This window comes from Oncorhynchus mykiss, chromosome 10, assembly GCF_057628025.1.
Source record: "Oncorhynchus mykiss isolate SJ-2025 chromosome 10, ASM5762802v1, whole genome shotgun sequence".
NCBI classification, from domain to species: Eukaryota; Metazoa; Chordata; class Actinopteri; order Salmoniformes; family Salmonidae; genus Oncorhynchus; species Oncorhynchus mykiss.
The window spans coordinates 65567981-65586328 of NC_143031.1; positions in this window are offsets into that span (position 1 = coordinate 65567981).

Sequence of the window (18348 nt, forward strand, 5' to 3'; positions counted from 1 at the left end):
GGTTGCATTGTCAACCAAACACAATTGAATATTACTTTTGTAATAGCATTAACTGTAGGTGATTTATTGTATGTTACAAACTATTGGAACATCCAACCTTAACATTTGGAGGTTCCTATAACTATACATTTCTTCTTGTATGTAATCATATAAAGCCTGCATGTTTAAGATAATATGCGTAGGTCATTGCAGGTCTGTGGAGATCTTCACACTTGCTGTAATAATCTGTGCCATCTATTTTTTTTTTAATGTAATCTCAACTACAATCCAGGTCATTTTTTGTGCTGCTATCACAGTGAGAACATGTTCATCTGTTGTACAACTAAACAAAATATCTGACATTCTATTCCCATTTTAACTTTGCTGTGGTGGTTTTAAAACGGTTGAAAGCGCAGTGACAGATATTTGGGTGACAACTAAACCAAAAATCAAGAAGAAAAAAAAAAAAGTCCACTGGAATTTGGTTGTGCTTTTAGCTGGTTGAAAACCATCGTGATAACATCGTGATAACACAATGGAAATTCAACTAACTTTTGGCTGTCTTTTTGAGTGGATGAATATAGGTGGTAACCTCATTGATCAACGTCTCAACCGAATATTACCCAATTATCCACGTTGAAATGACGTGGTGTTCCCAGTGGGTACTCCTTTATTGGATTGGGATAGTTGGGCCTACCTCTGCCGGGTTTGACTGACGTTGGTTTGAACACAATGTAGACGTAAGGCCACGGCCCCCCCCGTCACGAGAACGACAAAGCAAAACATTAAATAAACATTCTTGACAGTCTCTCTAGCTTTCAAACTGTGTTGCTTGGCATCCTTTTATAGTGTCTGTGACTGACAGATTAGAAACCAGGGTCTGTATTCATAAAACGTCTCAGAAGAGTACCGATCTAGGATCAGGTCCTCTCCTTTCCATATAATCTTATTCATCATGATCTAAAAGGCAAACGCTGATCCTAGATCAGCACTCCCACTGAGACGGTTTCTGAATACGGGCCCGGATAGACACAGGAGAAAAGAATGGAAGAGGAAAGTTAAGAATGTGTATCTTGGCATCCTCTTCCTCTTAGTGTAGTGACTTTGATTTACAAGTTAAAACCACATAGTCATTGAGGGGAAAAAAAATGGAAGAACAAAATGAATAGCTGTTTCCTTCGTAATCTCAGTGTGTAGATTTTAGACTGTATACAGTCAGTTAGATCACCCAGTGTTTAATTATTATTATTATTATTATTATTAGTATTATTATTAGTATTATTGAAACTGTCACCCAAAAACCCAGTGAAATATAAATGAAACAGGGGTTTAAATGTCCCCATAATGCAGTTGTGTGTCCCTAGGGGAGTTATAATCTGCACTCAATCTCTTTTCTCTGTTTTTTTCCCTCTCTCTAGCTATTTTTTCTGTTCCAATCTCTTTCTCTTCTCCCCCCCCCCCCCCCTCTCTTTCTCTTCACTTGAAGCCAAAACTCCTCTGCACCTCATTGAAGGCTGAAAGCCTAAACCCCGTTTGGGAGATATCAGACATTTTGGCACTGAACCTGCCCTGAGTGGCGGTTATTTTTCTAATCCGACATTAAGACACAGCTTTGACAAAAAGCTCTGACAAAAACGCTCGGAGAAACAACTTCTTCTTCCAGCACACTGAGAACACACAGTACACACTGTACCAACACTAAATCTAAACGTTAGTCATTAGCATTAGACCTTGAAAAATGGGCACAATTGTTTTGTGAAGGCTCCATTAAAATTAGCCATTTAGTATTCCTATAATAGAGTAATACTGTAACACAACTGAGCCAAACCAAGCTGAGCTGTGCCGAGCTGTAATGGTGTTGGCCTGTTTACACATCCACCATAGTTACTGGAAAGAACAATGTGAAAAGAAAATATCAGAGCCAGTACAGTTCGGACTTATAACGCGAATCAGGCATAACACACTGGTTGAATCAACATTGTTTCCACGCCATTTCAATTAAATGATTTTGAACCAAAGTGTAATAGAATTGATGTCTGTGCCCAGTGGGACATCTGTCTGGGTAAAGCATTCTTCTTGCTGTTTGCTGGGCCAAAGGCATTCATTTTGTTCCTCCAGCATCAGTACAAGCCACTGGGCAAAAACTGGCTGAATCAACGTTGTTACCACGTTATTTCAACCTCAAAAATCTATACGATGACATTGAATCAACGTGGAAAACCGATTGGATTTGCAAAAAGTAACCTGTGTCCAATGACATGTTGACACTTCTTGTTGATTTCACGTTAGTTGACCACTCAATCAAATGTAAATCCAAACTAGACGTTGAACTGTGCCCAGTGGGATCTGACTGAAAGGACCTGCTGTTGTCTTTCATACCAATCTGCTGTCTCTCACCTCTCTGGGGGTAATGGTGAGTCTGGGTCTGGACATGTGCAGTGTGTGTGTGTGTGATTGTGTGTGTGTCCATTCGTCATTACTCCTCTCCAGCCAGTCTCTCTATGGTCCTGTCCATTGTAATGCATCTGGACAGCTGGACAGCGGCAGGGGGCTCGGGAGTTTAAATTGCTCCCCTAGCAGCTCTATGACCGAATAGAGCTACCATGATCACTGACAAACTCATACATCTTGCTGTTGCAGCACTCTTCACAAGAATCTGAACTTTTCTCACACAGTCTGAAAAGTTAGGGATTCGTGATAGAGGCTTACTGAGCTAATTTCAAGTGGAGATTCTATTTTGAAGGCAAATATGATGTGCCATCGCCATGCACTATTACGATAGTAGAATAGAGTTGGCCTCAGCACATACGCTATAGTATGGCTTCATTCAAGGCTACAATAAAACCCAACCACTGGGAAAACAATAATCTTTGCTGCTTTTGTACCTTCTTAGTTGGGATGTAAAATGTGGTGTTTTCTGATCGACTCCACACTCTTGGAAAGGTTTTGACTAAGGAGCATCGTCACAAACAGAGACATTTCCTTCTGACTTCTAGATTTCTGATTGATCTTTGCGTTCAGTGGAAGTGGCGGTAAACAACGATTAAAGTCTGGCTGATTAATCAAAAACAATCTGTCCCTCTCTCCAGTCTCCCTCGCTCTCCCGTCTCCCTCGCTCTCTCTCTCCCTCGCTCCCTCCCTGTCTTAGACGCGTGACAATGCAGAGTGATGGGACGGGGAAAAGCCATCAGAGAAACTTGGATGGATGATCAATGTCAACAGTTTGTTATAAAGGGAAGACAGCAGCCATTTTGTATGGAAAGCGAAATGATCTACTAGTTTGTTTATCCTGTGCTACATTATAAATTAGTTCAAAGAACGTGCTGCAGTTAGAAGAGGAACCATTTATGTACATTTACTATTTGATTATGCAATTCAGGAAATATGTGAGTGATTTAATTGCAACAAACTACACTTTACAGAGGCAGCCATTGACGCAGCACTGACTGAGAGTACATGATATGATCATTGTTGCCTTACAGTCCATGATGTGGATTCTCTCCCTATGGCTAAATCACAATGTCACCTGCCAGAGGCTAGATGAGTGATGCTGAAAATACCTGGAGATTCAGTGCTGTGATGTTGATATGAAAAGGCATCTATCTACATGAGGTGCCTGACTACCAATCCAGCGTAAACGTGCATCATGGGTGGAATTTCCGACCCAAGTTAAGCTTGAGTTAATGGGACATAATTCCCTTTTTATTCCATTTTCCCCTTTACACGTCTTCTGACCTTGAACTTAAGCAGGAGAATAGCATGTTATACACCCACTATTCATTTGGGATGGAGATCAAAGATACTATATGAAGGTGTGGCGGAGGTGTGTCTACAGATCTGCAGTATTCTGACCTCGGCTTAGTTCCATCATACTTTTCCCAACTTTAGGCGCGATGACATCACGAACAAGGTCAAGCAGCCTGTCAGTTCCTAGTGAAACAACATCTACTTCCGTTTGCCCCAATAGAAATAGCGCCATTCTCCATGCTCTGTAATTTACAAATTGATAAAGAGTTATTGATAAGAGAAAGGTAAATGAGTATGCCGTTTGGATAAGGGGATTGTAAATATAAATGACGATTGTTTAAGATCTATTTTACCTTATGATTACTGGAGAAAAAAAAATGTAAAACCAGTCACATGGCAGCAAACTGAGGCATATGAACATATCACCTTTCCCACAGTGACGTTACGAAACGCTGACCTTATAACTTGCAAGGATGATATTTGGAAACCCATCACTACAGACCCTGGTTCGATTCCAGGCTGTATCACAACCGGCCGGGATTGGGAGTCCCATAGAGCGGCGCACAATCGGCCAGTGTCGTCCGGGTTTGGCCAGGGTAGGCCGTCATTGTAAATAAGAATTTGTTATTAACTTTTATTTGTTTAAATTTCATTTCACCTTTATTTAACCAGGTAGGCTAGTTGAGAACAAGTTCTCATTTACAACTGCGACCTGGCCAAGATAAAAGCATAGCAGTGTGAACAGATAACAGAGTTACACATGGAGTAAACGATAAACAAGTCAATAACACAGTAGAAAAAAAAGAAAGTGTCTATATACATTGTGTGCAAAAGGCATGAGGAGGCAGGCAAATAATTACAGATTAACACTGGAGTGATAAATGGACAGATGGTCATGTGCAGGTAGAGATACTGGTGTGCAAAAGAGCAGAAAAGTAAATAAATAAAAACAGTATGGGGATGAGGTAGGTGAATTGGGTGGGCTATTTACCAATGGACTATGTACAGCTGCAGCGATCGGTTAGCTGCTCAGATAGCAGATGTTTAAAGTTGGTGAGGGAGATAAAAGTCTCCAACTTCAGCGATTTTTGCAATTCGTTCCAGTCACAGGCAGCAGAGAACTGGAAGGAAAGGCAGCCAAATTAGGTGTTGGCTTTATTGATGATCAGTGAGATACACCCGCTGGAGCACGTGCTACGGGTGGGTGTTGCCATCGTGACCAGTGAACTGAGATAAGGTGGAGCTTTACCTAGCATGGACTTGTAGATGACCTGGAGCCAGTGGGTCTGGCGACGAATATGTAGCGAGGGCCAGCCGACTAGAGCATACAGGTCGCAGTGGTGGGTGGTATAAGGTGCTTTAGTAACAAAACGGATGGCACTGTGATAAACTGCATCCAGTTTGCTGAGTATTGGAAGCTATTTTGTAGATGACGTCGCTGAAGTCGAGGATCGGTAGGATAGTCTACTGACTTGCCTAGTTAAAGAAAAGGTGAACTATTGTTGTTTCTAATGTAGGCCTACATGGTTTCTTTCATTCATTCCCAATGTTCTGAAATTCTCTCCATATATTCTAGTGAGTCTGTCGAGAAAATGTGAACTAAATCGTACAACGAATTTAAAAGGGATGGCTTTAGACAAATTAACTGAAAATCTGATTGGAATCGGGCCCCATACGCATACATAGTTATCCACTGTCAACACAGCAAGTCCATAGGTAATGATTGTGAGATTTTGTATTCTTTACAATTGAGAACCACATAGGGAAACTTGTTTTAGTGCTTTGATGTCCCCTGGGCCCTAACACATTATGGCATATCTCAAATAAAATCAATCAACCAATCAGTCCATCAATTACAACCTCAGACAACGTTCTATAAAAACAGTGTCTGGAGTTCTATGAAACGTCTGTGTGACTAGAACTCCAGCTCTGGCCTAAGCTCAGTCAGAAGGAAATGACAGATGCAGGATTACAGTAGTGAAACTGGGCAGCTGGACTGTTGGATGAGTCCTTGGCATGTCGGTGGTGGCCATTTTGTCTCTAATGTTTGCCACTGAGATCACTCACTCAGTTGGCTGAACACAGAGCCTCTCTCATGTTCAGCCAATGGACATCAGTGACCATTCATCTGCTCTACTATAAGTTAAGTGGACATGGTCTGTCTGTGGAGTGGCGGCCATTTTGGCTCTAACGTCACAGTGGGATGTGTGAGAGGATACAGATGGAGATGCGGTCCCAAGGTTCTTCTAGCTATTCATTTCTCTCAGTTGATTCTATTCTAATAATATCAACTCCATAGGCAATGCAGTAGACATGGAGTACATCTATTAAATCCATACTCAATGGTAATTTCACTGAACCACCGCCACATACAGTTCAATGTAGAAATATGGTCCCCTCCTAGAACTTCCTTCTTCCTAAACCTAATGATAAACCTATTTGTCCAGACCCATCATCGCCTCGCTGCACTTCATGCCTTCACAGGGTTAGTGCGTTGGTCATCTCTCTCACACACACACACACACACACACACAGAGCTGTATTACATGCCCCTACAGGGCTAGAACAGTGGTCTGTCGTTACATTGAGAGTTACCCATTAGACTGAGGAGGTGCTGTATGTGACATTACGCTGTAGTTAAAGACCAGAGGCCTCTGATAGAGACAATGCCAAACCTGGGGCTCCGTTTCCCCCCAAATAAGCACAAACCAGAAGCAAAGAACCCTACAAGATTGAGCTTACCTGTTTAGTTCTACTCAGTCAGTAAAGTCATCAAAATAAAAGTAAATTCACGAAAGAGGGATGTTATCTGAAAAAGATACCCCAAGTAAACCAGTCATCCTCAGAAAACAGCCTGAGTCTAAACATGATGTCCAGATGAATAAACTGTGAATATAACACCACATGCATTTATGATGCATTTCTCCTAGTTGTCCCCCTTCCTTCCTGACACACCCCACTACCTATTTGACTCTAACGAGGTAAACGAGGAAGCCACTATGGGTTTTGGCTGGGGATTGACTGGGGCCCACAGCCTAATTAAACATTCTAAGGAACCATGGACATTTGTGGGTTAAAGTTAGTCCCAAAAATCAAGACATGCCACTCAAACCTAGAACCCTGTTTGGTCAATGCCAGTAGTGGCTCATTATGAGACGGCAATGTTGGAATCAATTCTCACATCAGTAGGGCCTGCCAATTGGCCGCAGGAAAAACATTGTCCTGTGTTCCACTGTTGCCTTGGCTCTATCATCACCCTCATTAAAAGATTAAAGAGAACACCTCAGAGGACAAGACCCCATGGATGGTAAACTATCAATGAATGGTAAACAAGCAAAGCAAGATGGACGCCAAACCTAAACTCTACCAAACACTGCAAAAAATATCCCCAGATAACTGTAACATAGTTTCTTCTCATCCTCTGAAATCAATGCTAATGTACCTATAATCCCCATCCACCAGTCCAGCAAGGCAACCAAACCGCACAGAGGGATACAGGGGTGTTAAAAACGAAACAAGGGACCCAATGTTGTATATCATATTGATTCCCTTAAAATTGCTTCAAACTATGAAAAAAACTTCCAGTCGGGACAACCCACGGGGAAATAAGAGCAAACATCATGCATCAATACAGTCAGATCCTATAGTTATTTTTGTCATTGTTGTGAGTCTACTTCCCCCTACGGACTGGAATCATAGCCTTTAAGATGTTTTTTAGTCTAATGGTTGTGTTATGATTGTTTGGGTTTCCTAATGGAACTTATACAATAACACACACACACACACACACACACACACACGTATTACATGCCCCTACAGGGCTAGAACAGTGGTCTGTCGTTAAATTGAGAGTTACCCATTAGACTGAGGAGGTGCTGTATGTGACATTAAAGACCAGAGGCCTCTGATGGAGACAATGTCCGATTTGGGGCTCCGTTTCTCAGCCTTAACTCCCCCCCCAAATAAGCACAAACCAGAAGCAAAGAACAATGATTGATCTTACATGCTTAGTTCAGCTCAGTCATTAAAGCCACCAAAAGGAAAGTAAATTCACGACAGAGGGATGTTATCTGAAAAAGATACCCCAAGTAATCCAGTCAGCCTTAGAAAATGGCCTGAGTCTAAAGATGATGTCCAGATGAATAAACTATGAAATATAACACCACATGCATTTATGATGCCTTTCTCCTAGTTGTCCCCCTTCCTTCCTAACACACCCCACTACCTATTTGACGCTAACGAGGTAAACGAGGAAGCCACTATGGGTTTTGGCTGGGGAGTGACTGGGGCCCACAGCCTAATTATACACTACATGGCCAAAATTATGTGGACACCTGCTCAACAAAAATCTCATTCCAAAATCATGGTCATAAATATGGAATTGGTCCCCCCCTTTGCTGCTATAACAGCCTCCACTGTTCTGGGAAGACTTTCCACTAGATGTTGGAACATTGCTGCGGGGACTTGCTTCCATTCAGCTACAAGAGCATTAGTGAGGTCGGGTAGTGATGTTGGGCGATTAGGCCCGGCTCGCAGTCGGGGTTCCAATTCATCCCAAAGGTGTTCGATGGGGTTAAGTTCAGGGCTCTGTGCAGGCCAGTCAAGTTTTCCACACCGACCTCGACCATTTCTGTATGGACCTTGCTTTGTCCACGGCGGCATTGTCATGCTGAAACAGAACTGTCGCCACAAAGTTGGAAGCACAGAATCTTCTGTAATGTAATTGAATGCTGTAGAGTTAAGATTTCCCTTCACTGGAACTAAGAGGCCTAGCACGAATCATGAAAAACAGCCCCAGATGATTATTCCTCCTCCACCAAACTTGACAGTTGGCACTATGCATTGGGGCAGGTAGCGTTCTCCTGGCATCCGCAAAACGCAGATTCGTCCGTCGGACTGTCAGATGGTGAAGCTTCAATCATCACTCCAGAGAACGCATTTCCACTGCTCCAATGGCAGCAAGCTTTACATCACACCAGTTGATGCTTGGCATTGCTCATGGTGATATTAGGCTTGTGTGCAGCTGCTCGGCCATGGAAACCCATTTCATGAAGGTCCCAACAAATAGGTATTGTGCTGACGTTACTTCCAGAGGCAGTTTGGAACTTGGAAGTGAGTGTTGCAACCAAGGACAGACCATTTTTACGCACTACGCGCTTCAGCGGTCCCGTTCTGTAAGTTTGTGTGGCCTACCATTAAGCGGCTGATCTGTTGTTGCTCCTAGATTCCACTTCACAATAACAGCACTTACAGTTGACCAGGGCAGCTCTAGCAGGGCAGATATTTGATGAACTAACTTGTTGGAAAGGTGGCATCCTATGACGTTAAAAAAAAAAATCACTGAGCTCTTGAGTACTGGCCATTCTACTGCCAATTTTTGTCTACGGAGATCGCATGACTGTGTTAACAATTTTATACACCTGTCAGCAGCGGGTGTGGCTGAAATAGCAGAATCCACTCATTTGAAGGTGTGTCCACATACTTTTGGCCATGTACTGAACATTCTAAGGAACCATGGAACTTTGTGGGTTACAGTTGGGACCCAGCGTTATATACCATATTGATTTCCTTAAAATTGCTTCAAACTACAAAACTTCCAGTCGGGACAACCCACGGGGAAATAAGAGCAAACATCATGCATCAATACAGTCAGATCCTATAGTTCTTTTTGTCATTGTTGTGAGTCTATTTCCCCCTACGGACTGGAATCATAGTCTTTAAGATGTTTTTTAGTCTAACGGTTGTGTTATGATTGTTTTCCCCGTTCTGGGTTTCCTAATGAAAGTGATACAACACACACACACACACACACACAAAACGGAGAAAGTTCTACATTTGTACCAGCTAAGATTGACCTGACAAGGGAGAGTGATGGTGAGAGATCCCAGTTGGCAGGCCCAGACGCATAGTCAATAAAACAGAAAGAGAGAGAGAAGGGGAACGAGAAAGAAAGAGAGAGAGGGGGAATGAGAAAGAGAGAGCGAAAGACAGAGAAAAAGTGAGAGTGACAGAGAGAGAGAAAGCGAGAGAAATTATATGTACAGTTGAAGTCAGAAGTTTACATACACTTAGGTCATTAAAACTCGTTTTTCAACCACGCCACACATTTCTTGTTAACAAACTATAGTTTTGGCAAGTCGGTTAGGACATCTACTTTGTCCATGAGACAAGTAATTATTCCAACAATTGTTTACAGACAGATTATTTCACTTTGCCTTTAAACAGCTTAGAAAATTCCAGAAAATGATGTCATGGCTTTAGAAGCTTCTGATAGGCTAATTGACATCATTTGAGTCAATTGGAGGTGTACCTGTGGATGTATTTCAAGGCCTACCTTCAAACTCAGTGCCTCTTTGCTTGACATCATGGGAAAATCCAAAGAAATCAGCCAAGACCTCAGAAAGATAATTGTAGACCTCCACAAATCTGGTTCATCCTTGGGAGCAATTTCCAAATGCCTGAAGGTACCACGTTCATCTGTACAAACAATAGTACGCAAGTATAAACACCGTGGGACCACGCAGCCGTCATACCACTCAGGAAGAGATGCTGTCTCCTAGAGATGAACGTACCTTGGTGCAAAAAGTGCAAATCAATCCCAGAGCAACAGCAAAGGACCTTGTGAAGATCCTGGAGGAAACGGGTACAAAAGTATCTATATCCGCAGTAAAACGAGTCCTACATCGACATAACCTGAATGGTCGCTCAGCAAGGAAGAAGCCACTGCTCCAAACCGCCATAAAAAGCCAGACTACGGTTTGCAACTGCACATGGGAACAAAGATCGTACTTTTTGGAGAAATGTCCTCTGGTCTGATGAAACAAAAAGAGAACTGTTTGGCCATAATGACCATCGTTATGTTTGGAGGAAAAAGGGGGATGCCTGCAAGCCGAAGAACACCATCTCAACCATGAAGCACAGTGGTGGCAACATCATGTTGTGAGGGTGCTTTGCTGCAGGAGGGACTGGTGCACTTCACAAAATAGATGGCAACATGAGGTAGGAAAATTATGTGGATATACTGAAGCAACATCTCAAGACATCAGCCAGGAAGTTAAAGCTTGGTCGCAAATGGCTCTTCCAAATGGACAACGACCCCAAGCATACTTCCAAAGTTGTTGCAAAATGGCTTAAGGACAACAAAGTCAAGGTATTAGAGTGGCCATCACAAAGCCCTGACCTCAATCCCATAGAACATTTGTGGGCAGAACTGAAAAGGCGTGTGCTAGCAAGGAGGCCTACAAACCTGACTCGGTTACACCAGCTCTGTCAGGAGGAATGGGCCAAAATTCACCCAACTTATTGTGGGAAGCTTGTGCAAGGCTACACGAAACGTTTGACCCAAGTTAAACAATTTAATGGCAATGCTACCAAATACTAATTGAGTGTATGTAAATGTCTGGCCCACTGGGAATGTGATTAAAGAAATAAAAGCTGAAATAAATCACTACTATTATTCTGACATTTCACATTCTTCAAATAAAGTGGTGATCCTAACTGACCTAAGACAGGGACATTTTTATTAGGATTAAATTCAGGAATTGGGAAAAACTGAGTTTAAATGTATTTGGCTAAAGTGTATGTACACTTCTGACTTCAACTGTCTATAGACATAATGACATTTGAAATGTCTTTATTCTTTTGGAACTTTTTGAGTGTAATGTTTACTGTTCAATTTTTATGATCTATTTTACTTGCTTTGCCAATGTAAACATATATTTATCATGCCAATAAAGCCCCTTGAATTGAATTGTGAGCGAGAGAGAGACAGAGAGGAAAAAGGCCTATGTGTTGTATAGCCATTTAGATTTCTCATTTTATTAATGCCCCACTTGCTTTAAACTAGTGCTTTAACACTATGACAAATGTGGCCCCTCTCTTTTAACATGATAACCTGATCAAATGGTGTGCTTGAACGTGCCTGCATGCGTCTCTATTCTCAGCAGCCGTAACAGTAGCAGTACCGCCTTACTCAGCAGTCCTCCTCTATATACTGTAGCTCTGGGGATCTAATTTCTCATGGTAACTAATGGTTCTAGAATGAGCCATGTAGAACGTTACCGTGCCCCCCCCCCCCCCCCCCCCCCCACAGACAGGCAGTTTACTCAATGTAGTGTGAGACGCATCGATAAATCACTGCTAAGTATGTGTTTTACGACTTAATTAGTCAATTCAATCAAAGTCATGGCTAGATGCTACTGTGGCTGTGTCCGTTTCCGAGCGAAAGAGATCTATTGGGCCTTGAAGGCCTCAGCCCATTTACTCCACGTGTAGACTAAAAGGTTGCTGAGGTTGTTGATTGGAAGCAGGTTAGGTGTGGACTGACAATGAACACACATGAACAGACAGAATCATCCCCAAAATGTGGTTAGATGTATCTAAACTACAGGCCCAAACAAATACATCAATATAACGATGACCAGGATTTGAGAGAGAGGGACAGAGCGAGAGAGAGAGAGAGCAAGGGGGACTAAGAGAGAAAGAGACAGAGGGACCGAGAGAGAGACCGAGAGAGAGGGCCAAAGAAGGGGAGAGTGAGAGACAGACGGAAGAATGGAAGAAGAGAACAGAACATTACGGCCAGCCAAAAAAGCCCAAGCTTCACTGCCAGGCCTCTGAAATGGGTTGTCCGTGCCGGCGCAAACATCATCAAGCTTAGCTGGTCTGAGCCTTACAAGAAAAACACTTTAATCTTCCTGGTGTCACAAACTAAGAGTTTCTGGACAAGAGCACCACCCGCCACCCATCGACTCTGGCTTGTTGCCAACTCCAAGGGGACTGGGGAGGATAATGAAAAGGACTGCCGAGTCATTACCTTTGCCTTTTTTAAATGATCGACTCACCCCAGTCTCCCTCCACAAGCAAGGGTGCATTTATCAGCAACACTTCATAGACAAAGAGAGCCGAGTTTCTCGATAGAGATGTTAAAGGCTAGCCAGGTTAAACTATTTTGACTCAAGCCATTGTGAGCACAGCGTTCAGTCTAGCTTATCCAAGCTAGCAAAACATTCAAATGGTAGACGAAACGTAACAAAGAGGGGGACAAGTATTCTTCTGTGACAAATAGAGTGACTTTGTCTCCGGTAAATGCGAGCAAAGTCCCTCCTTGGCTCGGTTCAAAGCCAGAACAGGGAGCTGATGGATTTGTTGTTGAACAGTAACCAATGCCAGCATATTGCCTCACATAATTAATCTATTTATACCCAATACCAAGGTTTGATGGTTTAACCTCCTAGAGTCGATTGACACACCGCTGCGTCAATCTTAGTTACATAATACAGAAATCCACATCAAAATCTGCCAGTTTAAACTAGAGCTGTTTTTTTGCAATGGACACGTCTCAATCCACCACATCCATCTGTGTCGCACTGCATCCGTCTGTGTCGCACTGCATCCGTCTGTGTCGCACTGCATCCGTCTGTGTCGCACTGCATCCGTCTGTGTCGCACTGCATCCGTCTGTGTCGCACTGCATCCGTCTGTGTCGCACTGCATCCGTCTGTGTCGCACTGCATCCGTCTGTGTCGCACTGCATCCGTCTGTGTCGCACTGCATCCGTCTGTGTCGCACTGCATCCGTCTTTGTCGCACTGCATCCGTCTGTGTCGCACTGCATCCGTCTGTGTCGCACTGCATCTGCAGTGAAAGGTGGCAGAGCTGTGTTTGTCATACCACTATTATGACCACTCTATGGAAAGGGGAGACTCTCACGAACACGGTGGTGTTCTCTGTTTTGCTCTACAGGTGTCAGGAGACACGTGTGAAGTCGGTACCGTTGATGTGCCAACTTCTGTTTGGTACAGTAGCGTCTGAACCATTTTGGCTACACACTAATGGGACCCCAAATGTGGAAAGAGGAAATTCCCACGAACACGGTGGTGTTATCTGTTTTGCTCTATGAAGGTACGTTTGTACTTAAATTTAAAAAAAAGTGGTTAAATATGTGTAAAAAAAAAAAAAAACAGATATACAATTCCTGAGTTTTTGTTTTACATGTCCTAGATTTAGGACAGACACATAACATCCTTGTTGCTCATGGTTGATTTTTTGACTGTCCTGTTTGCCATTGATGAATGTGTTATTCAATATGTTTCTATTGGGTTTAGTAGTAAATGTCAAACTTAATATTTATTGAAAAACATTATTTTCATTTTTATACCTATCGGGGTCCTAAAAATCTAAATAAAATAGCTAAATGATCCATAGCACGAGCATCTTAAAACCTTTCCAAATGTCAGCTCAGAACCCCCCTCTCCTCCAACGTCTTAGACTCGAAATAATGAATTATGTTTAAGTCCTATTCAACACCCGCTCAGAATTTATTTAAGTAACTCATGATTTCATCAAAAAAACCTACCTGGAACCGTATTGAACAGACCTCTGATGAACTGCTGATGTGAGCACATATCAAGAGATAAATATTTCCATCACAGAACCACCCACCTGGAGAGATGAACAGGAGATAGAATATTATTACTGAGGTAGAAGAAGAAGCAGTCGTGGTTTTTGCACATAAATTAAAATAAATATGCATCACCTAAAGAGACCGGTGACATTTAATCAATTACAGCTCAGAGCACAGAGGTGAATCAGACATGCCTGTTTCCTGCTCTTCCTCTCCTCCTCTTCTCCGCTACAGTACGGTTGTGATTTAGAAAATGCCACAGACAGTCCACAACAATGATTAAACCCAACCAGGTCCTGTGTGTGTGTGTGTGTGTGTGTGTGTGTGTGTGTGTGTGTGTGTGTGTGTGTGTGTGTGTGTGTGTGTGTGTGTGTGTGTGTGTGTGTGTGTGTGTGTGTGTGTGTGTGTGTGTGTGTGTGTGTGTGTGTGTGTGTGTGTGTGTGTGTGTGTGTGTGTGTGTAGCAGAGCCACATAAAAGTGACACAACGTGACACTTGTGAAATTGAATTATGGAGATCAAGCAAAACGCCTCACTAGCAGTCTGACAGTCTAAATAAAGATTGTGCTGTGTGTGTTTGTGTGTACACCTATCTTTGTGAGAGAACGTGTGTGTGTATGTGTGTGTGTGTCACAGCAGGGCTATTAACCTGAAGTCCTCTAGAGCTACCATGGGTGTTAATGTGTCTGTACCCGCGTTTCTCTATGCAGTGCAGAGGCAGACAGTGAGTATCCTCAGACATACATATGCTGATTTGTGTTTTACATAATCTCTCTAAGTGTCAATACTAGTGTGTGTCTGAATACCTCTCAAACTGAATATTCTAATCTAGTGTGTATGTGTGTTTGTGCTAGCTTGTGTCTATCTTTGAGTCAGTCACATCCTAGTGTGTGTGTGTGTATGTATGTGTGTGTGTGTGCGCGTGTGTCAGGTCTGTTTCTATTGACTCGGTGTACCTGGCTGGGCTCCAGTCAGTCCCCTTGAGCTGGAATAAACAATTGTGACTGCATTATGCTAATCTGTTTTCTTTTCTCTCCTCTTTCTCCCTCCCTCCGTCTCTCCTTCCCTTCCTCCCTCATCCTTTTATTTCTGTCTGTGACTCTCTACCTCCCTCCTTCACTCTATCCATCCCTCCATCTCCCTCCCGAGACCAGACCAACCAAGTCCCTTTCTTTCTCTTTCTTTCTCTTTCTTTCTTTCTTTCTTTCTTTCTTTCTTTCTCTTTCTTTCTTTCTGTCACACTCTACTTCCCATGCAGATACAGATTGATCGTCCGTTTCCTCCGGTCTTCACTGCGCTGTCTCAAAGAACCAATGGAATAACCCCTAAAGTGCAAACCCTGCACATCTTGTGTTCGTGATAAGCTCAATCAAACGGGCGGAAACTATTTGAAAAGAAACAGAGAACAAATGGCACTTGAACCTGGCTGATATGAAGCCTTGAGGCTCCACGCTCAGCCACAAGAGAAAGTATGTCGTACATGTCGTCAATACAATATAGCTCTTCTGTCAGACACACACACACACACACACGCACCAGGTGAGAGGGGAACATAACATCCAACCCGTCCAACGTCCCTAAGCGTCTAACACACACAATAACATGTGGGTTTGGTTTATGCTTCACAGCCGGCTAATAAATGACAAGGTAGATGGATGTAGTTTCACATGACGGCTGGGGGATCGCTGCACTATGCCTGTGTCCCAAATGGCACCCTATTCCCTTATAGTACACTACTTTAGACCAGGGCCTACAGTGCTCTGGTCACAATAGGGAATAGGATGCCAATTGGGATGCGCGCTATGAGGTATGACACACACGGCCAGGTCTGGAAAAGCCATTTCACCAGGGTTGGATTGTTTAATGAGGTTCACGTCGGCCTTGGAGTTGGGTCTGTTTCCTCCCAGTAGTACCTATTATATTCTCTACAGCACTGAGAGACTACAACAGAGGGACAGTATGTGTGTGTGTGTGTGTGTGCGTGCGTTGTGTTTTGCGAGAGATAATGAGTGGGAGAGAGAGTAAGAGTGTACCTCTCTGACTTGCATGTCTGAGAGAGAGTGTCAGTGTGTGTGTGTGTGTGCACGGGAAAGCTAGTGTGTGTGACTACAACACCAGTGGCCTGTACTGTACCACTGTGTCTCTCTAGCACAGTACAACCGGTTGCTTCACGGTGGTCAGGGGACGCCGCTCGGTCGGCGTCTCTGCTTTCGCCTTTTGAAAACAAAGTCACCGGAGCGCATCGCTCCGCTACGCGACGTAAAAACACCCGTGAAACCAGAGACCGTGCTAGTGATGTGGACTGGAGGCTCCTGGGGCTGTGAGCCTGCATCCTAAATGGCATCCTATTTAGTGCATCACTTTAGACCAGGACCTAGATCTGGTCAAAAGTAGTACACCATATAGGCCCTTTATTATAGGGAATAGGGTGCCATTTGGGATTCAGTCTAGCTCTGTCTCAGACGTGAGCTAAGAGGTCGTTGGCCGCGGTTCTCTCACAGACAGGCATTCACTTTGTCAGAGCTTTTAGCATACGAATAACAGGAGGAGAAACGAAAGAGAAAGCTACACAAAAGTCCTTAGCTGCTGGCTAACTGGAAGGGCAATAGTAAACGGTTACATGTGTTCCATATGTATACTGTATGTTACTGGAGAAGGTCCATTTGGGAAATGTATACGTTCCCCGTAACACATTTGGTAACAGGAAAGGAGCCAGCATATATTACAAGTTAAATCAGTTGACAGACAGCTTGACAACTTTTATTTTTTTAAATGCATTTTTTTTATCCTATTAACACTTTGTTCTAGCTAGCTATTTGTGTAGGTAGCTAACAAGTAAACACGATCTTGTCAGAGAGGCTAAGTTGCTGGCTTAGTTACTGGCTGAAGTTGCCAGGAGTATGTTGCTATAGAGTTTTTGTCCCTTGGTTGTCAGGTTCCCTCAGTAGCTACAGTGGGGAAAATCTATATTCATCATTCATCTAATCAATCTGCAGTCTTCTCTCTTACCTGGCAGTTGTCTAAACTCTTCCCCTTCTTCTTGGGGTCCCAAGGCATATATGACTGCTCCAAGTCAAGACAACTTCACCTATGGCAGTGGGGCAGTCAGTTTTGGTGGTTGTATGGTTGTCAATGGGGAAACGAGTATTTATGTTTCATCTACTAGAATGCTCGCTCTCTTACCTGGAAGGGTTGTCTTCCAACTCTGTATTATGATCCCTCCAAGACCATTAGGCCTTCGTAGTCCTTAAAAAAAGTCCTTAGATACTGTTTTATCGGTGTCAAGGGTTCCTATAGTGCGTTTGCTTGCTTGGTCATAAGGTTTCCTACCCGGTAGGGTTGTCCGGCTTTCTCTTCTTCTTGAGGTCCCAAGGCATACTGTACACTCTTAGGAAAGAAAAGGTGCTATCTAGAACCTAAAAACGTTTTTAAAGCTGTCCCCATAGAGAACCCTTTTTGGTTCCAGGTAGAACCCTTTTGGGTTCCATGAAGAACCCTTTCCAAAAGGGTTCTACCTGTAACCAAAATAGTTTTCCTATGGGGACAGCCGAATAACCTTTTTTCTAAAAGTGTATGATTGATCCAAGGCATCTTCACCTATCAGGGCTACACAGCTCAGGATCCCGTTCAGTAGCCAGACGTTGTCGAACGTTGAGCCGACGTGATTCCTTTCATTCTACATGTCAGAGAGGCATATTTGCTCAACATAGCATTTTTCTATCTGAATGTTTTGAAACGTTTGGTCCTGCTGAACGCACCCCAGGCTCTCCGCAGGTTGTTGCTTGTCCTGGGAACTTACTTCCTCAGTGAATGTTACTGGTCAGCTGGAGAATGCGCACACACACCAGGGGCCTCATTTATAAAACCTTTGTATATGCATTTGCTCAGGATTAGGTGGAGATCATGCATATAAATAGACACGGCTCAATTGCTTAAAAATATGTCCTCTTCGCCCATCTTCAGTTCATCTGCACTGATTGAAAAAGACTTGACAGGTGAAAACAATATGGTGGAATCTCATCATTAGGTTGGCTTTCACCTGATCAATTTTTTGTTTTTCAAAATCAGAAGAGGACTTTTTAGGCAATAGCGGAGGTGTCACGTTCTGACCTTAGTTCCTTTGTTATGTCTTTGTTTTAGTCTGGTCAGGGCGTGAGTTGGGTGGGTTGTCTATGTTCGTTTTTCTATCATTTGGGATTTCTGTGTTCGGCCTAGTATGGT